Here is an 18466-nt window from a genome sequence, read left to right on the forward strand (position 1 = left end):
CTCTGTGAAACGTCATAGGTCCTGAGCTTGAAGGCAAAGGCTGCTTTCTGTCCGTCTGGCACATCGTCCCTGCAAGATGCCATCTCGCTCGTATTCTTCCCGACCATCCCAGCCAGGGCTGAGGAATCTGAAAGGCATTGCTGATGCTCCAGCCGCTTGATGCGCCTCGTGTACTCGAGTTGCCCGATTTGCATATGCCGTGCAGCCATACTTAATGAGTGTGAGTAATTATGCCAATCAGACTTTCGGGTTGTGTGCTGTTGTATTATTTGGGGTTTTCGTTTCTTCACCCGCCCCCCACCCCTGCCCAGCCGATGGCATTAAAACTTCACTACCTCTTTGGCGGAGGGCTGGGGAGGGAAAATAGGGGGGGTGTATGTTGGCACAGCAACTGTTGTTAAGGGAGAAGAGAAGCAGCTGCCAGCCTGCATAGCAAATCTGCAAGACTTGGCACCATGCCAGCTTCCTTGAGGGTTTCAGAGGGATGGTATGTTGGACGGTAAGACTAGCTAATTAATCTTCCGGCAGGGAACAATGTAATATCAGGCAATTACAAAGGCAGAATGAAATTACAGTGGTGGGAAGGCTGGCATACGAATTTCTCATCAAGTCCTCTTCCTTGGCTCTGCGGTTATAGATTTTTATACCTCGAGATGAGCAGTGGAAGAGGGTGGGGGAGGAGGGAGGAGGAGAAAGCAAGCACATTTGAGCCAAAGGCACAGGAGACTTTTCATTTGGTTTGCCCAGAATAATTTCCACTGGAAACAGTTTGGAAGTTGAGGCTGGGAGATCTAAATGCACTTAGAAGCTTATTTTTAAAAGATCTATAGGACTCTGGGTTTCCTGTCTCATTTTTCCTCAGTGGGGTCCTTCACAATAATGAAGAAACATGCTCTTTCTCTGATGTCATCACAGTCACTGGAGTTCTGTGGTAAACGATGAGATATAGTCAAAACTTGCCTCGACTGGAAAGGCTGAGATGCTGATTGGTTGACAAGTTGGGAGTTATTTCTCCCTCAAGGTTGGCAAGTAACAAATTCCATAGGTATTTCATTTCTACAGGGATGAATGGCCAACCTCCACAGTCAGTCATTCCAGCCATTGGCAACTCTGCCACCACATGATGAGAAGCTTTCTCTTCCCTTATAGCAGGGAAAGCAGTAGGGAAGAAGGAATACAAGGAGGCGAATTGTAGGTTCTTCCAGTATTAAGTAGGCCCTACTTCCTTGTTTCCTTTTCTTTGCCCAGAGTTTAGCATTTGTATCCTAGAGGAAGTTGAGGGCAAAAATCAGGGAGTTTTAGAGTGATTAATAAACACACACAAAAAAACATAGGTTATGATGACCCAGCTAAATCAGACTCCCTCAAAACTTTTATTTTTAAGGGAGAAGAAAGCATGCACTATTCACCCTCTTCATTTATCCCCACTCATAACCAGCCTGACGTTTTCCAATGAAAATTTCTCAAAAGAGAAATATCGGTTTCTGTATCGCAATCCTTCAGTTTGCTAATTCAGAGATGTAGTAGAAATCTCTACTTGATTTGCTGAGCTTCACAATTAAGAATGTAAATTCTCTAGAACTCAGTCTTGGTGATGTGTTATAAACATCAAGAAGTGATCTTTCTGGAATCTTCCTTAATAGCCAATATAATCTAAGTACTATATTTCTGGAGACTCTACCTTGCTGGATAATGTCTACAAACTTAACAGAAAATGGAAATAAACATATGGTAAGATATTAGAAACAAGTCTCTTATAAGATACCTCTTGATGGTAATAATATCAGGGAATGCCTTCTATATGGAAACTACTTCAAATAAACATCACTTCACTGACCTACTCAAACTCCTCAAATTCCTCATAAAACTCTGAAGATATTCTCCCAACCCCTAAGCTACCCAAAGAATCTAAAATTCATCTAATCTAAAACCTTCCCAGCCCCTCCTATTATTTACTCTGTAGAGAGTAAAACTGCCCACAACCCACCTCCTGGTATCAACATGAACACAACAGTGTAGTTTTAGTTGCACAGTCGCAAGTGTGTTTACCTATCTTCCGGGATATTTTCCTGACTCTACCATCACTCATCCAGCCTTGGGATTCCCTGGCATTCTCCCAATCAAATATGACCCAAACATATAGCTCCTCATAGTTTCTGAGTGAGATAGTGTTGTCTAAATGTTGTTACTTGTTGGGATTATAACATGTGTGGGGCAGGGGTGGGCTCTGGTAGGCACTATTGGGGGTTCGTTTGTGCATGTGCATGCACAATACAATAAAAATTGTTCTGTGCATGCCAGAAGCAAAAATCAAGAGGGTGGAGATGAACAGAGAATCGGTTTGGGGGCGTGGCAGGCCTGGGTAACTGCCGGTTCCAGCGACCTAAGCCGTCAGTCGAACCAGTCTGAACCGGTAGGAACCCACCACTGATGTGCGATAATACAAATGTAGTTTGTAGCTGACTCATGAATATTCATTGAATCAATATTCACTGATCATTACTGATCCTGCATGGATATTAACATCACATATTTCTAGTAAATCCTTCTACATTCTGTTCTTGAGTCATATCTAGCATTGGTTCCTTTTTCATGGTTAGACTTGACCTATTGCATTAGCATGAGGTTTATTCTAATTTTATGTTGTTAATCTTGGTGCTAGTAAAAAAAATGTACACTGAATTATTTCTGCTGAGCAAGCATCTTCCCTTGCTTTGCTATTCTGTGCATTTCTGGAGAAACCCAACATAGTCCCATTGGTTTAGATTAGACAAGCTCTGTCTATAAGAGGCTAATGCCAGGCCTCTGGGCTTGCCTGGATTTAGGATCTGTTTATAAGGTTAGATAAAGTTAATTATGATTCCCCCAGCCCTGTGTGGGCAGAGGGATGTGTGTATATGTATATTTGTAAATGAGAAACCCACATCTTCTGAACATTAGGCCAAGACGTGTCTGGCACACCACAGATCAATTACTGCAAGTCAGGCTGTCACATTCGGTGAAATATGTTACATCCCAACGCTTGAAAATTGGAACCATACATTCATTCCTTTATAAGAAACTTTGCCAGAATAAGGCACTGAGCAGGGTCCTAGTACAGCTATTGTGGTCAGATTTCTGAGTTTCTTTATCACTTAGAGTTCAGGGATGTTGTCTAGAAAAATATTTAGTACTTTAAAAAGGTAACTTCCTAAATAGGATCTGAAATTCTGACAGTGACTCTGAATAAATTCTGGATATGGACAGCTTTATGATATCTTCTATAAATCAGCGGTGGAGACAGCTCATCTGGATGAAGACATATTGGAATTCCCCCAAGAGAAAATGAGTTGTAAAATGTATGGGGTTGTTAGCCTGTTGAGATTGATTCATTACTAAATGCTGATTGCTTAGAATTTAGTCCCAGCTTCTCAGGAAGGTAATAATAATGATGAGCTAGGAGAATGGGATCAACCTAAGGTTTAGGTTGGGCCATATGAAATCGTAAATAAAGAAAACAAGAACAATTTCATAGAAATAACATTTGGTCAATTTCTTGAAAGTAATTGAATAAAATAAACCAAAGCAACCAATGAACAGATATTTTTAAATTGCTTATTGAAAAGAAAGAGTAGGATGGATAATGAGGAGATAAGTGGTCCCAATTCCACAGAATTCTAATTAAAAATTGATCGAAGAAGGTTTTGTGGTTTTGGAGTATATGCAACATGCAGGTCTAGTAGAAAAAGGATAACATTTGTGGAGTTCTAATTACAGGATCTAATCTGGGTCAGTCACCAGGATCAGAGGTTAAGCCTTCCTAGGTTTGGGACTTGTGCTGGAGCCCATCCTCAGGGAACTTCTCTCTACCAGAATGTGTACTTTGGGCTACTCTATGCATAGTATTTCTCTGGTGCCGGATTGTGTATGGCTTTTTATTGGATGATTGGGATGCTGATGGCTGGCTATTGAGTTGTGAGTTGTTGTTTCCTTGTGCTGCCAAGTCGTATACTGTAGATGATGATATTGTTATGTCTCTCTCTACTTCCTTCTTTTCTTCTTCAAGAAGATGTGAATGGGAAAAATGAAAGAGATCCATTTATCTTCTGAACATAAAATGGATTTGAGCACTAGCTAACTTTTCTTTCTTAATTTTCCTCTTTTCCTCTCTTTTTTCTTTTTTTTCCCTTTGCTGATGACCATGTTCCTAGAAAAGAAAAGGGGATAGTATCCAGCAAGACATTTTCCCTTTTATTAATATAGAATTCTTCCAGTCCAAGCCTTGACTAATAGGAATTTTTACCTAATAATAAATAAGTAGCATATTTTATAAAAATTAATTCTTTACCCTAACTATTATATCATAGGTTTTGAAATAAATTGGCTATACTGGGCATTCCAACTAGGTGATTAGAGAACATGGTAATAATCATTCCTGCCATTTTCCCCCCCTAAAACCTTTCCCTTCCCCCATGCTTAAAAGACATACGTATTTTAATTTGTCTTATCAATGAGTGCTTACGTACTTCTCTGAGATTACTGTAAGTGGGTAAAAGGGATGACCATTATGCTTGGATTATCCAAGGGAATTGCTATGAATTTATTATTAGGGTTTTGTGCAGAGCTTTAAACTTGATCTCCAAAATATGCTTCAGAATGTGGGAAGATTTTATCAGAACACCTGTCTGCTACATCTTTGGGAGATGAATCTGAAACATTGCCAACCCAATTTTTTTTTTTAGTTAAGTGGATAGGTTTATGTATACAGGACCAACAAAAATGCTTATTAGCTTGTTATCTGATATTCCTTAGTTATCTCAGTCTACTTCCTTCTGCAGATATTACTCTCTGCTGGGGTTTCTAGGAGAAATTAGAAACATGTCAAATCAACCAAGGCTAAGAAAAGCAGTATGGGAGAGCCATATGGAAAACTTCTGAAGCAGGTGGAAGATGGTGTAATTAGGAATAGTGACACTCTCATTGGCTGACACAAAGCTTGATTAACACATAGCACCTGCTGGCTTCTTCCTCTGTTTACCTGTTACAAGTTCTAAAAAAGGGTCAGTTTTAGTTTACCAAGAAGGAACCTTTCGTTCTTCTGTAAAATATGTTATTGATTTTTAATCTACAGTCACAAATGATTACATAAAAATAAAGCAAAATGTACTAGAAAATAAATAACATATATAAAAATCAAATCATAAATTAAAATAAAATATAATGGTAGAACAAAGCTCAATGACATTCAATCTTCATCATATAGGACTTATCTCACATGTCACCATAGTATGATCGAATCATAAAGCTGGAAGGGACCACAAGAATCATCTACTCCAAACTGATCAAATTTCCCATAAAGGTGGTAGAAAGTCAGTTCATATGTAGAAAATGGAAGAGTGTCTTTTGCTGTGAATTACTTTCCATCCAAATAAAGTATTAATTTTAGCTTCTGCCTATGCACAATAAATCCAAAGTTTTTCATACTTTGATAGGTTCCAATGTTTTGGAATACTGTATTATTCAACAATATATTCCAATCTTTGATCTTTATTTTTTTAAAGCTCTGTGTACAACTGTATGAATAATAAATCAAAGCTATATCAACATAGAGCAAGCCAATTGATCTATATATTTTTATATATATTATATTTTTTTTACTGGTGTTTGCTTAGAAATGTCAGAAATAACTAATACATTTGGCTCAAATTGTACTATTAAGAGATATTTTAATTGCATAAATTGATACTGAGTAGACTTAGGTAATTCACTTTGTTGATTCAAAATATGACTTGTTTTGTCTTCCCAATCTTTTCTTCGGGTGTTCTAAAGAAATAATTACGCTAGAGTCTCACAGTTAAGCTGAACCTTCTGATACACTTAAATCAATCAAACTGGAGATTTTTTTATTCTTTTACCAAGGAACTATTCCTTCAGCTCATTTCTAGGACAAATGGAAGGCGAGATGCTCTAGTTCAGGGATGTCAAACTCACATCATTAAGGCACTGTCATGTGACACATGGGGACTTTTTTCCCCTTTGGCGAACCGGATATGGACATGGCCAGCGCATGGCGCATCCGGCCCATGGCACCCTCCTTCACAGAGGTCAGAAATATGAACCTGTGAAAGTGATGGTGGGAAATTTGTACTTTTGGACTTGCAAGATTCTGTTAACGTAATCTTATAATAAAATGGAAATAACTCATCTAGTTGTGTTTTGTGTCTGGTTTATGAGGAAGAGTTGACATCACTTTTGTAAGTTTCATGGTACAAAGTTCCTGCTACCATTTGTAACTGCCTGATTAATTGGGATTGGTCCTTCTTAACTTTCTTCTTCTGCTCATTAATCCATTGGGGGCCCCTCCATCTCTTGTCTGATTGTTCCTTAGGCAGCATCTTTTCACCCCATTCTCCAAGATTCTCTACCCATTTCATAACAATATATTTACTCCTCTTCTTCTTTTATTTATAAGCTGTCCAGCATCACTAAGGAGTTGGGTGGCCTCAAAGTTAGAAAAATAAATGAATACATTTATTTCTTTTGTTTAAAAGTTTAAATTAGGAATCAATACCTTCTATCCAACCTCTTAAGCAACTCACCAAGCTGGCAATTGTTAAACCAGAAGCAAACAAATGGTGTGGATGAAATATCTACAATAATAATCTTTTCAAAAGACCACTCTAGGAAATTAAGTAGTTGGGAAATAAGTGGATTGAGAGCAAACTGAAATGGAATCAGACTGAGTGATACTCTTGGAGAAAATTTGATTTGGGATGATCTTTCTATGAATTGGAGAGAACAAATGAATTTTAGGAGAAATTAATTAAATGTCATTTGAGGAAATTAGTTGGGTTGGTAGAGCAGGAAACAAAATCAAAAGAGTGATGATGTATTTGGTGGCTCCGAACTCATCTCTACCTTGAAGTTGGGTTCTTGGGCAAATTCCAATGGTCATTTATTGGCAAATACAGAAAGTTATGTTGACTTAACTAAATGGTTTGGTTATTTCTCTTTGTGATTACACTTTTCTTGTGCTTTAGTATTGCCATTGTCTTGCCTGCAATGGATATCTTGTTGCAGTGATAAATTTAGGAGTGCCTGGATCTTGAAATATATATTTTAAATCTTTTAAACTGTCTATAAGATTGAAGAAAGAAATCTAAGAAAGATCAAAAACTCTTGGGTCTTGAGTTCCATATACATAGGCAAACTTTAAATTAGAATCTATAAAATATTTCATTAAAATGACAATTCTGATATTTTCAAGTTCAACTACACTACATGGTTTGGTCGATGAAAACACAATAATTGAAATCTTAGAAACTTTCAAGATTTTGGACTGTCCCTAATTAGCCTGTCTTATTCTTCATTTTCTATTAGGCTGCACCCGAGGAACAAATATCTTTCTTATGCTTGTTACTAGGCAATGCTACTTTTTGGAACCGGAAGTTCAGTTCCCCCACCATAGAGTCTCCTCCTAGCATGGCATACTTTTTCCTCTACCTGTCATAACTGAAAGCCCTATCAATTGCAGAGACAACTGGAAAACCCTCTCCTTGCTACAGAGTCTTCTCCTGATGCACTGTGCTTCTCTCCCCCCCCCCCCACCAGAAGCTCCTCTCAAAATTGTGGCACCAACCAGTGATGGAGCCGCAGCAGAGGGAGGAAAAAGCCACATGCGGCTCCAGAGCCATAGTTTGCTGGCCCCTGGTCTAGCATATAGATAACACTACCCTAATTAAGTAATATCAAAGTCTGTACACTGTAAAAATATTGTAAGTAAACCCCTGAAATACAATTTCTACAAAATTTTACATACTTCAAAATATTATCAAATATTTATATAAGAATAATACACACTAGGACTCGGTAGAAAATATATAACAATGCAACTGTTGTTGTTTTAATAGTAAAATTTATTTCTAAAATCTTTTTAAAAATATTTTGGGTTTCCCCAAAGTCATATTTCTATGGTAGCTCAAAAGTAGAAGAGAAACCAAATGAACAGTCTTGAAATCATATATTTTTGTCTTGAATATTTCTAAGATTCTTGATGGTCTAGTATTTAATAATTTACTATGAAAGGAACCTACGGTATTTCTTTTTTTAGAGAGCTGCTCATATAATCAAAATTCCCAAGGCTTAGATGAATTCATAATGTTTGCTAAGTACTTCTAAACAATAGCTGAGATCACTTTCTTTAGCCATTATTGTATCTACGGTATATTCAGATACAACTGTTTTGAATTCTTTCAGATCTCTCATTTGAAATTTGTTATTCCTTTTCATCCTGAAATTTGTAGGAAAATCTCTGGCTTCTTTTAAAATATACATTAACGGGTAAGTTAAAAGAATAGAGAGAGAGAAAAATCAATGAACTAGGTATTGACCTACAATAATATTGAAATCCTTCAATCTGAATATTCTCATAAGTAATATACTTAGTAAGATGCCAGGATCAGGAATGATAACTAACACAGGTTTTGCAAATTGAAGCAGATTTACAGTGTTTCTGAAGTTTAAAAAATGTGAATAAAAGAAAGCTCAAACAAGGAATTTAAACTCAAAATGAATTTAAGAAAAACAGCAAATCGAGTTCATTTTTCTTTTCTTTTTTACTTCTGTGTAGGCTTTCTCCTTTTTTCAGTCTAACTGTGATTGGGACTCACCCAGTGGTGTTATTCAAAGTTTGTTTACTACCAGTTCTATGGGGGTAGCTTGGTGGGGATGACAGGGGAAGGAAACTGTAAAATCTCCATTCCCTCCCCACTCCAGGGGAAGGATACTGCAAAATCCACATTCCCTCCTGATCAGCTGGGACCCAGGAGGCAGAGAATAGATAGGGACGGAGCCAGTCGGAGGTGGTATTTACTGGTTAGGTTCTCCAAACTACTCAAAATTTCCACCACCAGTTCTCTAGAACTGGTCAGAACCTGCTGAATACCACCTCTAGGCTCACCATACTAAACAGGCGATGTCAAAACCATGGCAGAAGGGCCCAGGAAGTGTAAAAGGAGAGGATCACTGAATATACTTACTATACAAGCTGATATGCTTGAGGAGTTTAAATATCAAATATCTTTATTATGGTCTCTGGCTAGTCTTTACAATAAAAGGGTACAGTACAGATAATCAATCAATCAATCAGAATAGAGCTGGAAGGGACCTTGGAGGTCTTCTATTCCATCCCCCTGCTCAAACAGGATAACCTATACCATTTCATACAAGTGATTGAGTGTCCAGTCTCTTCTGAAAATCCTCCAGTGATGGAACACCCACAACTTCTGAAGGCAAGCTGTTCCATTGTCTGTTAGGAAGTTTCTCCTTAATTCCAGGTTGCTTCTCTCCTTGATTAGTTTCCATCCATTGTTTCTTGCCCTGCTCTCTGGTGCTTAGGAAAATAATTTGTCCTCCTCTTCTTTATGGTAGCCTTTCAAATCCTGGAATGCTGCTATTCTGTCATCCCTAGTCCTTCTTTTCACTAGACCCACCAGGAGGCGGATTATGGGGGGGTCTGGTGCTGGCCAGAGGTGGGCAATTGTTATCATTTGTTATCTCTGTTCCCCTCTTGGACGGCCCCTCCCCCATCTGACCGGACTTTCCGCTGGGGTAAGGCCCCCCTTGTTTGCCCTTCTTTGTGGCTGGGGGGGGGCTTCTCTGTTTACCATCCTTATCATCTACCCTAGCTGGCTCCTCCAATTATGCTTCATCTTTATGGACTTAGCCCGTTGGACTTTTAGTTTTGCATCTCTCCCCCCGGACTGCGACCATTATCGTGGCTATCATCGCCCATTACTACCTCAGGAACTTTATCCTAGCCATCTCGACTATTACTTCTCTTATACCAGACTATTAGAGAAAGAGGTAACATTAGCTCCCTCATATCGTGCCGGCCTTGACCGGTCTATTGTGCTGTCGTTCCATGAACTTTATGTCTCTATGTACGGATTTACTCGCTTATCTTAACATCCTTTTATATCTGCGCAATTTCTCTTGTAAGTAGTGTGGATGTGTATGATTGTAAGTGAATGATCCCACTTTTTAACTTGTGTAATTCCCCTTTTTTATATTATGTTGTTGTAACTTTTAAATTTTTGTGGGGGTGTGAGTGAGTGAGCGCTTGGGTGTGTAAGTGAGGATTGGGATTGGAACCGGGTTCCCCCACACTGAGTGCTTCGCAGAAGTGTTGGGGGGATCTGGGCCTATTCCCAATCTCAGGATGATTGATTCGAAGGGCCTGTCAGGGAATGCGGGGGCTATGGGGGTGGGTGGAGGGACCACGGACACAGGAGTGGGCTGGAACATTACGGTCTTAACAGGGAGGGGCAGATATGGCGGGGACATTAGGACTGGCCATTACCGGGGAAGGAGGGCTCGCTACGTCACAGAGATCCCTCCTTCCGGCCCTATGAGTCCCACTCCAAGGCCAGATGGCGTGAGTAATCAGGACCCTGGTCTCAGGCTGCTGTCGCTAAATGCCAGGTCTGTAGTTCACAAGGCTCCCCTCGTCCGGGACCTAATTTTAGATGAGGGGGCAGACCTGGCATGTATTACTGAAACCTGGCTGGGCCCGGAGGGAGGAGTCCCCCTCACTGAGATGTGCCCAGAGGGTTTTCAGGTGCTTCATCAGCCGCGACACCAGAAAAGGGGTGGCGGTGTGGCTATTGTTATCCGAGAGTCTCTAGCTCCTTGTAGGATCCCTGCTCCGCAGCTTGTCGGGTGTGAGTCCTTGCTGGTGAAGTTGGACCTCAAGGGTCAAGTGGGCTTGCTGTTAACGTACCTGCCTCCCAACAGCATTGCAGCAGCCCTCCCCTTGCTCCTCGAGTCAGTAGCCGATCTGGCAATTGAGTTCCCCAGGCTTATGGTTCTGGGGGACTTCAATTTGCCTTCGCTTGGTGAGTACTCTGATGGAGCGCAGGAGTTCATGGCTTCCATGACAGCCATGGGCTTGGCCCAAGTAATTCGGGGCCCGACTCACTCGGCGGGTCACACGCTTGACCTCGTATTCCTCTTGGAGCAGTGGAGTTGTGATCTTGGTTTGAGGGGTAGTGAGATCTTACCCCTGTCATGGTCGGACCACTACCTACTGAGGCTTGACTTTCGGAGACCAAACCCCCACTGTAGGGAGGAGGAACCGATTAGGTGGTTCCACCCCAGGCGCCTTATGGACCCTTTGGGCTTTCAGACGGAGCTTGGCGTTGTTCCTGATACCCTCGCACGCAGTCTGGTGGAGACTCTGGTTGCTGCCTGGAATTCAGCAGCGTCAGAGGCTCTCAACCGGATTGCCCCTTTACGGCCGATCCGAGGCAGTGGATCCAGGAGGGCTCCTTGGTTTACTGAGGAACTCCGGGAGATGAAGCGCCAAAAGAGACGCCTAGAGCAACGATGGAGATCCAGTAAGTCTGAGTCAGACAGAGCACTATTAAGATCCAGCATCAGAGTCTACCTTCGGGCAATTAGGACGTCAAAAAGAACACATATTGCCTCTCTGATAGCTTCCGCTGAGTCGCGCCCAGCCGCCTTGTTCAGGATAACCCGTTCCCTCCTGAACAGGAGGGATACGAGCGATCCTTTGCAAGGCAGAGCTGAGGAATACGTCCAATTTCTCGTGGATAAAGTTGCTCGGCTCCGGACGGACCTGGACTCCAATTGCGCAGAGCCAGCCGAGGCACCAGGGGAGAATCTGGAGCGACATCTCTGGATTGATTTTCAAGTTGTTACCCCTGAGGAAGTGGACAAGGCCATGGGAGCTGTAAGTGCCTCCACATGTGTGCTGGACCCGTGCCCCTCCTGGCTGGTTGCTAACAGCAGGGAGGTGACATGGGGCTGGATCCAGGTGGTTGTTATCACCTCCCTTCGGGAGGTGTTCTTTCCCCCCGCTTTAAAGGCGGCGGTCGTGAGACCCCTCCTGAAGAAGCCATCTTTGGATCCAGCCATTTTAAATAACTATCTTCCAGTCTCCAACCTCCCCTTTGTGGGGAAGGTTGTTGAGAAAGTGGTGGCCTCTCAGCTCCGGCAGTCCTTGGAGGAAACTGATTATCTAGATCCCTTTCAGTTGGGATTTAGGCCTGGCTACAGCACGGAAACCGCTTTGGTCACGCTGACTGATGATCTCTGGAGAGCCAGGGATGGGGGTCATGCCTTCGTCCTAGTGCTCCTTGACCTCTCAGCAGCCTTCGATACCATCGACCATGGTATCCTTCTGCGACGACTGCGGGAGGTGGGGGTGGGAGGCACTGTTCTATGGTGGTTCTCCTCTTACCTCTCGGACAGGTCGCAGTCAGTGTTGGTCAGAGGGCAGAGATCGACCCCTAGGCCCCTGAATTATGGGGTGCTGCAGGGTTCGGTCCTGTCCCCCCTCCTATTTAACATCTACATGAAGCCGCTGGGTGAGATTATACACCGGCATGGGATAAAATACCATCAGTATGCGGACGATACACAGCTGTATCTGTCTGCCCCTTGCCAACTCAGTGAAGCGGTTGACGTGATGTGTCAGTGCCTCGAGGCTGTTAGGGTCTGGATGGGGGTTAACAAGCTTGCACTCAACCCGGATAAGACCGAGTGGCTGGTGTGTTTCCTTCCCACCAATTGGCCAAGTTTTCTATCTCTCAGGCTGGGGGGGGGTCAAACAGTACGCCCCTCAGACAGGGTTCACAATTTGGGAGTCCTCCTGGACCCACAGCTGACTTTTGAACACCATTTGTCGGCTGTGACCAGGGGGGCATTTGCCCAGGTTCGCCTGGTGCACCAGTTGCGTCCCTACCTGAACCGGGAGGCCCTCACAACAGTCACTCGTGCCCTTGTGACCTCAAGACTGGACTACTGCAATGTGCTCTACATGGGGCAGCCCTTGAAGAGCATTCGGAGACTTCAGCTTGTCCAGAATGCAGCCGCGCAAGCGATTGTGGGTGTACCTCGGTACACCCATGTTACACCTATCCTCCGTGAGCTGCACTGGCTGCCTATTGGTCTTTGGATATGCTTCAAGGCGCTAGTCGTCACTTATAAAGCCCTTCATGGTATTGGACCTGGGTACTTGAGAGACCGCCTGCTGCCAATTACCTCCAATAGACCGATTAGATCCCACAGACTAGGCCTTCTCCGAATTCCATCCACTGGCCAATGCCGACTGGCGACCACCCGGAGGAGGGCCTTCTCTGTGGCTGCTCCGGCCCTCTGGAACGAGTTCCCCATGGAGATTCGAACCCTCACCACCCTCCAGGCCTTCCGCAAAGCCCTTAAAATCTGGCTGTTCTGACAGGCCTGGGGCTAATGAGCTTTTGTCCCCCCTCGAATGGTATGGTTGTTGTGTGTTTTTAAATTGTGGTATTGTTTTGTTCGTCTTTTTTTCCCCTTATTTGTACCCCCCCCCCCCTTGACTTGGGTTGTGAGCCGCCCTGAGTCTCCTTCGGGAAAAAGGGCAGCATAGAAATATAATCAATTCAATTCAATTCAAGAATGATTGTAAAAGGGGGGGGACTCGCTTTACAAGTTTCTCACTTAGCAACAGAAATTTTGGCCTCAATTTTGGTCGTAAGTGGCGAACTACCTGTAAAAAGGGAAATAGTTTAATACCGCAATTTTTTATTAGGGAAGGGGGGAAATAATAGTGCAATACAGCATATCTAATTAAAAGTTTTGCACAGTTGTATAATTCGGTGAAGATATTCAGCCACTTGGGACAGTTACATGACAGCCATTTACAGCTGAAAAGCACTATACTGGGCAGGGACGTAATAAAGCAGATTATTGACAGTGCAGAAGAAATATAAAAGGGATTCAGGAAAAGTAATGCCAGAGAGAGTCAAGCAAGTTCTTAGCCCAGCTCAGTGTGCACAGTTCTTCCTGCCTTTAGCCGGAGGATCCCTTCACTAACTGAAGTATGACTTATAATGCTTGCTCGGGTTGGTTAACCTCCCATTGTGCTTGTCCTTTGAAGTGCCACTTAGCTGGGCTGGGAGCAGATTGATAAAAAGTTAATTTCTATTTGCTGTTGCTTCGTAATTGGATGAACATGAAAGCAATTAAATATTAAAACATACAAACAAATAATGAAGTCACCGTAATTAGCCCAAGTTTGATCACTGTCATAGTTATTTAGGAAGGGATGATATGCCTCAGCAGGTGACGTTTTAAGCAGCCTGGGATACTCCCAATATGCCTTCGGAGAATGCGGAATCACAGACCCGGGATTTTAATTACAGCCTACTGCAAATAAGTGATGATGACAGCCACACGATGGAAGGAAAATTAGGCCATGGTGAGAGATATCAATGAAATAGATTTGGCAATGTTTAGCTCCAACTTCTGGAACCACTAGTTCTGAGCCAGCTTCATAGTATCTGAATATTGTGTTGGAAGTTGTGCTTTCTACTCCTTAAAAAGCTCTTGGCAAGACATTTGGGAATTTCTCTTTTTTTATCCATTTCATTGTCTTTTTGAGCTTGAGCTGGTTTGGTAGAGATGTTAATTCAGTTAGACATGGTTGTAAGGTGATCTTCATTTTAGATGCACATTTTAGTTGCTCTCTTGCTCTGCAGCCCTTGATTCAGTATCCAGAAATGCATCCTTGGAAACTGATGACTTCTTTCTTTAAAAGCATCTTGCCCAGGAGTTTAAGTAAAAGATTAGAATCCAGGGAGGCTATGGTTTTCTAAAAAGAAGATTGAAACCACAGCTCTGGTTCACCTTTTTTTGCCTAGGTAAAGGCAAGGTTATATATATTCACTAGTCATAAAAATGTCACTAACATTTTGGAAGAAAAAATCAATTTTTCACTGAAGTGACCACTTTTTTAAAATGGCAGGAGAAAAATTCAGTACAACATTACATAGATTTTAATCTATAAATAGAGTAGAATAGTCCAACCCCCTGCTAAGGCAGGAAACCCTACACCACTTCAGACAAATGGTTATCCATAACCATAAGTATCTCTTCTTAAAAACTTCCAGTGTTGGAGCATTTACAACCTCTGGAGGCAAGTTGTTCCACTGATTAATTGTTCAAACTGTCAGGAAATTTCTCCTTAGTTCTAAGTTGCTTCTCTCTCCTTGATTAGTTTCCATCCATTGTTTCAAGTGCTTTGGAGAATGGTTTGACTCCCTCTTCTTTATAGTAACTGCTGAGATATTGGAACACTGCTATCATGTCTCCCCTAGTCCTTCTTTTCAACAGACTAGATATACCCAGTTGCTGCAACCGTTCTTCCTATGTTTTAGCCTCCAGTCCCCTAATCATCTTTGTTGCTCTTCCCTGCACTCTTTCTAGAATCTCAGCATCTTTTTAACATTGTGGCAACCAAAACTAGATGCAGTATTCTTGGCCTTACCAAGGCATTATAAAGTGGTATTAACACTTCACATGATATTGATTCTATCCCTCTGTTTATGCAGCCTAGAATGGTGTTGGCTTTTTTGGCACACTGCTGGCTCATATTTAAATGGTTGTCCACTAGGACTCCAAGTCCCTGCCATAGTTACTACTATCGAGTGAGGTACCACATATATTGTACCTGTGCATTGTGTTTTTCTTACCTAAATGTAGAACTTTACTTTTTTCACCATTGAATTTCATTTTGTTGTATAGCGCCCAAAAGTCAACAATCTGAAAGTGATTCATTACACACCTGGCAGCTGTAACACATTTAAACAATTTGATCCTTGAGAAAGGGAAGAGAAAAACGGGTAGCCTTTCTCTTTCACCCAACCTTGTGCCTTCCAGCTCTATTGTCCCTTCCATCATTCCCAGACATCATAGATATTGCATCTGGAAAATAGCATGGTAGGAAGAGTTGAGGAGACAAATATGCAGAATGTAGCTCATTCTTGTAGCCTGCACTACACAGTAATTGCTTGTTTTCAACTAATGATGTGATACTGGAACCTTTTGCGAGCATTCATTTGCTGCACCATAGGAGACAGAGTCTGAAAAATGCCTGCGGACTCCATCGTAATATGGATAACTTTTGTTCCTCTTGCACTCTTCTTAGAACAGTCTTTTCTAACCCCACTCAAATGTGTGATTCCTAACATTCCAAGATATTGTTCTTTTCTCAAGAAGAAAATCCCCATTGTTTTTTTTCATAGTTCTTGAATATATTTGTGCACTTAGATTGAATAATTCAGTCAGTCTCTCCATTTATAGAATGGCATAAGTTTCAGTACAAAAGTCAAATTCACGGTTCTTCAGAGTGGCCAGTACTGACCCACAAAGGTGAGTGGGACTGTCCAAGGGGTCAGTGGTGTTGTGGTGCTGATTGGTTTAATAAAGTAGAATTCATTAAATTATTTTCATAGAATAAATGGGGGTCAATGAACAATTGGAAGCCTTTATGTAGGGGTTGATGAGCTGAAAAGTTTGGGTACCCCAGGCCAATTAGAATGCATTTATCTGATCAGCAACAGTTGACCAACATTGAACAATGTGCAGTTTATAATAACTGTGATTTTAATACCCTGCTTCATTAACCAAATTAAATACCAGCACTGGCCCTACTATCAGGCAGAGTTATGTGGCTCCTTAGAAACCTGTATGCCACCCAATTCATTATAGATTATATGCATCCAGCACAATACAATGCAAATTAAACAGTCGCAGTAACCAGAAACATCATCCTGACTTTTGATAACTAACTACCGTCCCCTATCCACGCTTGAAGCTGCTTTCAGACAACTGGTATCCCATGCACTGAAAGCTCTGTGGAGCAGTTTTGTTTTAATGCTGAGAGTCTTGAAAGTGGGTCTTTATGCCCCCAAACCTGTCTTTGGATATTATGTGGCCTGTAAAGGGGTGAATTAAAGAGGAATTGGAATCATTTGCAACTGTGTTTCAGGGACCAAAATATATTGATTTCCAAGATTTTGCTCAGCTCAGAAGGACTCTCTGTTTAATGCTAATATATAATGGACCTTTCCATCTAGTAAAGTTAATGAATAGTCCTTAGTCACATGAATTGCATTCATTGTAATGGCTGCATTAAAACCGGAGCACAATCATTAAGGTTAGGAATACTCTATTTAACAGGTTTGAATTCCTCAGAAGACAAATATCCAGCCTTACGAAACACTAAGGGGAAAGTATTTACCACAGTTTAGAGACTGCCTTGTTTGGCAACCATTCACAATTATGATGATAAAGAAGTAACTTTATGACCAATCCCCATGTTTATGATTTTTACAGGATTATAAAGTAAAGGAAACCTTAAGTAAGATCACACAGTTGTGAGTTCACTTAATCACCAAGTTGCTAGTCCGCAGGAAAGGCAGGGGGCACGCACGCATTATATTATGGATGTGGGCATGCGTGCATGCATTGTTGGCACATGAGGAAAAAAGATTAGCCATCACTGGCTTATAGCAGTATCTCTCTAAAATCTGGTAATCCTTTTATTTTCCCTTATTTTATTTGTTTGGAAAGGTATGGTAGTCACAAATTTTATATGCACATAGGTTATGCAGAACATTGGATTCAAACACCTAAAGATGTCTTGGAAAGTGCCAAAGTGTGAATGGAGGATCTGCCCACCTTATCGTAAAGCAGCTAAGCCCTTTCTCAAGATTGTGAAGTAGCATTAAAAGATATCGATGAGCCTCTGGGAATGGACATGGTTGCTTTAAATTATCCAGAGGTGTCCTGTCTGCCCTCCTGCACATTTTAAAGCATCTTTTAGAGAATGAACACTGCACAGTTTTAATGTGTGTGTCTGCATTTATAACCACCTTTTTCTTTATTAGGTAGAAGTCTGATTGAAACCTCAGAATTTATGTTATCTCTATTTTAAAAAATACAGTATATCCTATTAATATATATACATCATCCAGGACAGCAAAGGGATCTCTTATGATAGATAATTCTTACAATTTGCCCTTTAGAGGGAAATATCTATCATAGCTAGTGGAAGGTGATATAAATCTGCTTCCTAGCTAGGGAAAAACCAAATCTGTATATGCATGAAAAACTCAACATTTTGGAAGGAACAGGAGGAATATAGTACCAATAAAAAGAATATGAACAGAAGGAATATGATGACGAATAGATGAGAATAACAGAAGGAATAGGTCTACCTACATGTGTGTTTGTATGCATGTGCACAGATAGACATGTAAATAGGTAAATGTGTTGAATGTTCACTGCTTGCATCTCTGAATTCAGCAGGAGGGGTGGGTTGCTGATGGTATTACTGCTGGTTTGGTGCACAAAGATTTTTGCGCATGCACACACACTTTGCTCACATTCACGTCCAACATGCACACTGTGTGTGTGAGCATTTACAGCTTAAAAGATCTGCACCATGTGCACAAAGTTAGAAAAGGGGAAAAAATAAAATTTTGTAATGAAGATTGTTCTGCGCATGCGCGGAACCGAAAATCAAGATGGTGCCGTCGTCGATAGAACTGGTTTGGGGGGATGACAGGCCGAGTTACTATCTACTCACTGAACCGGTCCGAACCGGTAGGAACCCACCTCTGTTCAGTAGGATCCTTTT

General features: G+C 41.5%; 1 long non-coding RNA gene across 1 annotated transcript in view; it reads left to right on the forward strand.

The window, feature by feature from the left end:
• The window catches only part of LOC106538581 (uncharacterized), a 259882-nt gene that overhangs the window by 570 nt on the left and 240846 nt on the right, over positions 1-18466 (forward strand). Inside the window, exon 2 of the long non-coding RNA XR_015695798.1 lies at positions 19-220. This is a non-coding gene — a long non-coding RNA (uncharacterized LOC106538581). The remainder of the gene's footprint in view (positions 1-18; positions 221-18466) is intronic.

This window comes from Thamnophis sirtalis, unplaced genomic scaffold (assembly GCF_051295495.1).
Source record: "Thamnophis sirtalis isolate CommonGarterSnake01/CBP01778 unplaced genomic scaffold, rThaSir2_p1.2 scaffold_3, whole genome shotgun sequence".
NCBI classification, from domain to species: domain Eukaryota; kingdom Metazoa; phylum Chordata; class Lepidosauria; order Squamata; family Natricidae; genus Thamnophis; species Thamnophis sirtalis.